Source organism: Papio anubis, chromosome 1 (genome assembly GCF_008728515.1).
Source record: "Papio anubis isolate 15944 chromosome 1, Panubis1.0, whole genome shotgun sequence".
In the NCBI taxonomy this organism is placed as follows: domain Eukaryota; kingdom Metazoa; phylum Chordata; class Mammalia; order Primates; family Cercopithecidae; genus Papio; species Papio anubis.
Window position 1 is genome coordinate 180848511 of NC_044976.1, and position 6497 is coordinate 180855007.

Here is a 6497-nt window from a genome sequence, read left to right on the forward strand (position 1 = left end):
AAAATTTAGCTGGGCATGGTGGTGTGCACCTGTAGTTCCAGCTATAGGGGGCTGAGGTGGGATCACTTGAGCCCAGAAGGTCAAGCCCAGTGCAGTGAGCTGTGAGCATACTACTGCATTCTAGCCTGGGTGACAGATCAAGACCCTGTTAAAAAAAACAAAAACAAAAACAAAAACAGCAACAACAAAAAAAACCGCCTGGGTGCAGTGGCTCATGCCTGTAATCCCAGCACTTGCGAGGCTGAGACAGGCAGATTGCCTGAGCCCAGGAGTTCAAAACCAGCCTGGGCAACACTGTCTCTATAAAAAGATTCTGTTTTTTTTTTATTTTTGGGATGAAGTCTCACTCTCTTGCCCAGACTGGAGTGCAGTGGTGTGAACTCAATTCACTGCAACCTCCTTCCACCTCCCAGGTTCAAGCGATTCTCGTGCCTCAGGCTCCCGAGTAGCTGGGATTACAGGCACCAGCCACCATGCCCAGCTAACTTTTGTATTTTCAGTAGACACAGGGTTTTGCTGTTGTCCAGGCTGGTCTCAAATTACTGACCTCAAGTGAGCCACCCATCTCAGCCTCCCCAAGTGCTACTATTACAGGCATGAGCCACCACGCCCAGCCTCTATGAAAAGATTTAAAGTTACCCAGGCATATTGGCATGTGCCTGTAGTCCCAGCTACTTGGGAGGCTGAGGTGGGAGGATTGCTTGAGTCTGGGAGATCGAGTCTGCAGTGAGCTGTGGTCACATCACCGCACTCTGGCCTGGGAAACAGATGGAGACGCTGTCTCAAAAAAAGAAACAACAACAACAAAAACTAGCATTGTAGGGTTAGATACTAAACACTTTAAACTTGCCCAAAAGTTTTTACAACAGTGTTCTTATCCTATCCTCAAAGCATTGTTTTCAGGTAAATGGAGTTAATATGACTCTAGCTGCACAGGTTGGGAAACTGGCCAGAAAGAGTCCCATTAAGTTGAGAAAGATATGTTAAAAGTGGCTAGAAGGCCTTTCCGTGCTACCTACAGAGGGGTCCATACAGCGTTGTTCTGGATTCCCGTCGTAACTTAAAGGGAAACTTTCACAATGTCCAGAGCCCTTGATGTCCTGCAAATGGAGGAGTAGGATGTCCTTAAGTTCCTTGCAGCAGGAACCCACTTAGGTGGCACCAATCTTGACTTCCAGATGGAACAGTACATCTATAAAAGGAAAAGTGATGGCATCTACATCATAAATCTGAAGAGGACCTGGGAGAAGCTTCTGCTGGCGGCTCGTGCCATTGAAAACCCTGCTGATGTCAGTGTTATAGCCTCCAGGAATACTGGCCAGAGGGCCGTGCTGAAGTTTGCTGCTGCCACTGAAGCCACTCCAATTGCTGGCCGCTTCACTCCTGGAACCTTCACTAACCAGATCCAGGCAGCCTTCCGGGAGCCACGGCTTCTTGTGGTTACTGACCCCAGGGCTGACCACCAGCCTCTCACGGAGGCATCTTAGGTTAACCTACCTACCATTGCTCTGTGTAACACAGATTCTCCTCTGCGCTATGTGGACATTGCCATCCCATGCAACAACAAGGGAGCTCACTCAGTGGATTTGATGTGGTGGATGCTGGCTTGGGAAGTTCTGCACATGCGTGGCACCATTTCCCGTGAACACCTGTGGGAGGTCATGCCTGATCTCTACTTCTACAGAGATCCTGAAGAGACTGAAAAAGCAGAGCAGGCTGCTGCTGAAAAGGCAGTGACCAAGGAGGAATTTCAGGGTGAATGGACTGCTCCAGTTCCTGAGTTCACTACTACTCAGCCTGAGGTTGCAGACTGGTCTGAAGGTGTGCAGGTGCCCTCTGTGCCTATTCAGCAGTTCCCTACTGAAGACTGGAGTGCTCAGCCTGCCACGGAAGACTGGTCTGCAGCTCCCACTGCTCAGGCCACTGAATGGGTAGGAGCAACTACTGAATGGTCTTAAGCTGTTCTTGCATGGGCTCTTAAGCAACATGGAAAAATGGTTGATGGAAAATAAACATCAGTTCCTAAAAAAACAAAAAACAAAAAAAAGGGGGTAGAAGAGTTCATGTTTCCTGACTGCTCATCCAATGCTCCTTCTAATGTACTCCTTGCCTCCACAAATTTGGCCTTGTTACTCAGAGACACCCAGCTAACCAAATAATACTGTCACAGGGGCCCCTTCCAGAGAAAAGACGTGGACACCAAGTCAGAACCAACACTGCATTTTAATGCTGAGCTAACATGTTTCCTCTTGCAAGTCACTGGTCTCAAAAATATCACCAAACTTGTTTTTTCTTTTTTTGAGACAGGGTCTCACTGTCTTCCAGGCTGGAGTGCAGTGGCATGATCACTGCTCACTGCAGCCTCTGTCTCCTGGGCTCAGGTGATCCTCCCACCTCAGCCTCCCAAGTAGCTGGGACCACAGGTGCATGCCACCCTGACCAGCTAATTTTTCGGTATGTTTTGCAAAGATGAGTTTCACCACTTTGCCCAGGCTGGTCTTGAACTCCTGGGCTCAATGGATCCACCTGCCTTGGCCTTCCAAAGTGCTGGGATTACAGACATAAGCCACTGTGCCTGGCCATCACTAAACTTCTTAATAAAGACTCAAAACATTTCTAATATTAAACACTGAAATAAATGTGAGCTATGCATACATTTAAGAAAGATTAATCAAAATAAGATATTTACCTACTTTCCATTTCAGGGTTGAAACCTATCCCAGCAGCTCAGGGCACAAAGTGGGAGCTGACCCTGGAGAGGCCGCCGTTCCATTGCAGGGCACACTCACATCCCCACTCGCTCAGACTCGGATCATGGAGACATGCCAATTCACCCAACACATGCATCTTTGGGATGTGGGAGGACACCACAGTACAAAGAGAAAGCCAGGAGGAGCTGCTGTAGCTGGCTGACCAAATTTGGTCACACTCATCCTAAGCCCCAACTCTCCTTTCCAGCTGTCTGATCCTCCCATACTCCAGGTCCACGGTCCACCGAGTGTATGAATTGTGTCCTTTATCACAGTGGTTTTCAAAGTGTGGTTCCTCGACCAGCAGCATTAGTATCTCTTGGGGACTTGAAATGCAAATTACTGGCCCATCCCAGACCTGCTGAGTCAGAAACTTTCAGAATAGGGCTCAGCAATCTGTGCTCATCAAGCCCTCCAAGTGATTCTGATGCTCTCTAAAGTATGAGAACCACTGCTTTCTCATGATGTTTGCAAGAATCTGAGCAAAGAATACTTTGTCCAGGGCCGAGAGGCCAAGGCCAACAGCGGGTAATTGGTCTAACAAGTCAGGCTTCCTGGTGAACACCCTACAGCTTGCAACAGGTGCTAGAGGGCCCCACCCACTAACAATACAACAGAGGCATCCAGAAATGCTGAGCCGACAATTCTCACCGACATCGCTCCTAACTGGGAGTGGGATTCAACAGAGGTAGAAACGCTCTTCCCCAAGAGTGTGGTGAAGCTGGGAGAGAGGGGCAGTGAAAAGAGAAAGAGCAATAAGGAAAGAATACTGGAAAAGCCGGGCGCGGTGGCTCACGCCTGTAATCGCAGCACTTTGGGAGGCCAAGGCGGGCCGATCAGTTGAGGTCAGGAGTTCAAGACCAGCCTGCCCAACATGGTGAAACTCTGTCTCTACTAAAAAATACAGAAAATTAGCCAGGCGTGGTGGCACATGCCTGTCTGCCTGTAATCCCAGCTACTTGGGAGGCTGAGGCATGAGAATTGCTTGAACACAGGAGGCAGAGGTTGCAGTGAGATTGTGCCGCTGCACTCCAGCCTGGGTGATGGAGTGAGACTATGTCTCAAAAAACACAAAACAAAACAAAACAAAACAAGAATATGGGAAAAATGGCTTCTCAAGGAACCAGCGACTTGCAAGAGGAAACATGTTAGCTCAGCATTAAAATGCAGCGTTGGTTCTAACTTGGTGTCCTCGTCTTTTCTCTGGAAGGGGCCCCTGTAACAGTATTATTTGGTTAGCTGGGTGTTTCTGAGTAACAAGGCCAAATTTGTGGAGGCAAGGAGTACATTAGAAGGAGCATTGGATGAGCAGTCAGGAAACATGAACTCTTCTACCCACTTTTAACATATCTTTCTCAACTTAACGGGACTCTTTCTGGCCAGTTTCCCAACCTGTGCAGCTAGAGTCATAGTAATTCCATTTACCCGAAAACAATGCTTTGAGGATAGGATAAGAATCCTGTTGAAAAAACTTTTGGGAAAGTTTAAAGTGTTTAGTATCTAACCCTACAATACTAGTTTTTGTTGTTGTTGTTTCCTTATTTGAGACAAGGTCTCCATCTGTTGTTTCCCAGGCCAGAGTGCAGTGACGTGACCACAGCTCACTGCAGACTCGATCTCCCAGACTCAAGCAATCCTCCCACCTCAGCCTCCCAAGTCGCTGGGACTACAGGCACATGCCAATATGCCTGGCTAACTTTAAAACAAGAAATATTCCATAGGAACTTAACTCTTGTTTATATCAATTATTCTGTGGTAAAATTGATTTCAATATGTCATTTCAATTAAAGTCACAGTTTCCAAGAACCCATCGATCACATTAGCTGAGGACTTACTGCACACTGAATGTCCGCATATGCAAGCAATATACACGTGTGACTATTTCAATGCTCATCCCTAGATGAATGTAACAAATAGGGAACTGGGCGCCTAGAGATGATTGGTCCTGGTAATTTAGGCCACAATTCTCTCACTGCAGGTCTCCCCTTCAGTTTTCACTCTCTCTCCCTACCCCTCTCAGCCACTTCCCTCCAGAGAAAGTTCCCAGCTCTTCGGATGGCTCTGCTTGTGCCTGCACAGCCAGTAGCTGCCTAGGGGGCAGGGAAGGGAGGTCCGCGGGGGGAGCTGTAGCGAGAGGAGCCTCGGGTCTCTAACTGCAACTGACCACAAGGTGCAGAGACCTAAGGGTGGGCAGGTAAGTTCAGGGACTTGCTAGCCAGGTGGGAGCAGGCCTTGGGCTGCCACCAAAAGGAAGGAGCAGGGCAGGGACCGGGAGGTGGAGGGGCTGTGCACACAAAGGCACAGCACCAGCCGCAGCTATCATCTGCTGACAATTGCCTCTCTCCCCTCCTGGACTCCTTCAGAAGGCCCAGCCAAAGCCGGATGTCTGCCGGATTTCCAAGAGGGCAGGAATCTAGTCCCTTGGGAGGTGCAGGAGGGTGGCTCTGGGAGATGGACCACCTCTGTGGAGGTGGAGGCACCCAAACATTCACCCTGACACCAACCTCCCCTTCCCATGCTCGTCTTAGGGTGGTGGAGGCTGCAGAGAGAAAGAGAATCCCCCTGCAAATCAGCGAGCATGACTGTCCCCAGCTGGCTGCCGAGGCTGCCAGGGAGGGTGGGAAGCAGAGGTCTCACTGCTCAAAGATAAAACACCATGAAAGCTGACCCAGCCCTTCTGAGTCATTTCCCAAAATCTTCCCAGGAGTCAATGGGCTTAATGTGCCTAGAACCAGCCTTACCTGTAGGCTGAAGAGGCATATCATGTATAAATAAAGGGGGAGCCAGGCAGCTTCCCTACCCCCAAATCCGTCTCTCAACTCCCATAGGAAGGCCAGAAATTGTACTCTCGCTCTTCATGGCTATGGGCTGTAAGCTACTTTGGACATGGAGTACATGAAGATATTTCTCTGCAGCAAAAAGATGCCACCCAGGAAAGGCCACGGGGTTGATAGGAAAGCAGCAGGAGACAGAAAGAGAACTTCAGAAGTCACCACCCCGTCCTCTCCCACATTGAAAACATTTCCTACCAGCATGCTGGAGAAGCATCTTAAACACGCTGCCCTCGGCCCCTGGGAGCAACGTGTTTGGCCTCCTCCCTGCCTCCACATCCTCCACACCCTTGCTCCTGCCCGCCTCCCACCTGTCAGGCATGTTGCAAGACTCCATTGACCGATGTTTACAGAATGCTCCGAAGAGAATGACCCAGTTGCCAAACCCCTGAGTCATCTGGCCTAGTCACCCTTCGCTCCTCTGGCTTGGCTGTCCCACCAGAGCAGAGATCATGCTCACCGGCATTTGTTCACAAGGCCTCACCAGCCAAGAGGCCAAGCAGGCTTCCCAGACCTGCCTTTTTATAGCGATGGGAGGGAAGAAAAGAAAGAAACCCTTTAGTGAGTGCCTGCTATATGCAGGGACTGAATCAGACACTCTCACATATATTGTATTATCAAATATTACAAAAAATCTTGTGTGGTAGGCATTGATATTCATTTTTCAGCTGAAGAAACAGAAGCAGAGAGGTGAAATGGTTTGACTCAAAAATAGAACTAGTTAGTAGCAGAGCCAGGAGTGGAACCTGATTGCTTCACCTGAGTTCCCCAAAAAGCAGAGCCTGAGACAAAGGCTTATGTGCAAGAGTGTGTTTGGGAATACAATCCCAGGAGGCAGAAACAGGGGACAGAGAGTCAATACAGGGATTCACTATGAAGCTGTCTATGGCTAAGGGTCAACTGGTAACCAACCTGC

At 49.1% G+C, this 6497-nt stretch overlaps 1 pseudogene across 1 annotated transcript; it reads left to right on the forward strand.

Moving 5' to 3' along the window:
* Positions 1-1064: 1064 nt before the first annotated feature.
* Positions 1065-2038, forward strand: LOC101019922 (annotated as a pseudogene). The gene has a single exon (XR_640059.3). The product of XR_640059.3 is annotated as a 40S ribosomal protein SA-like (transcript).
* The last annotated feature ends 4459 nt before the right edge of the window (positions 2039-6497 follow it).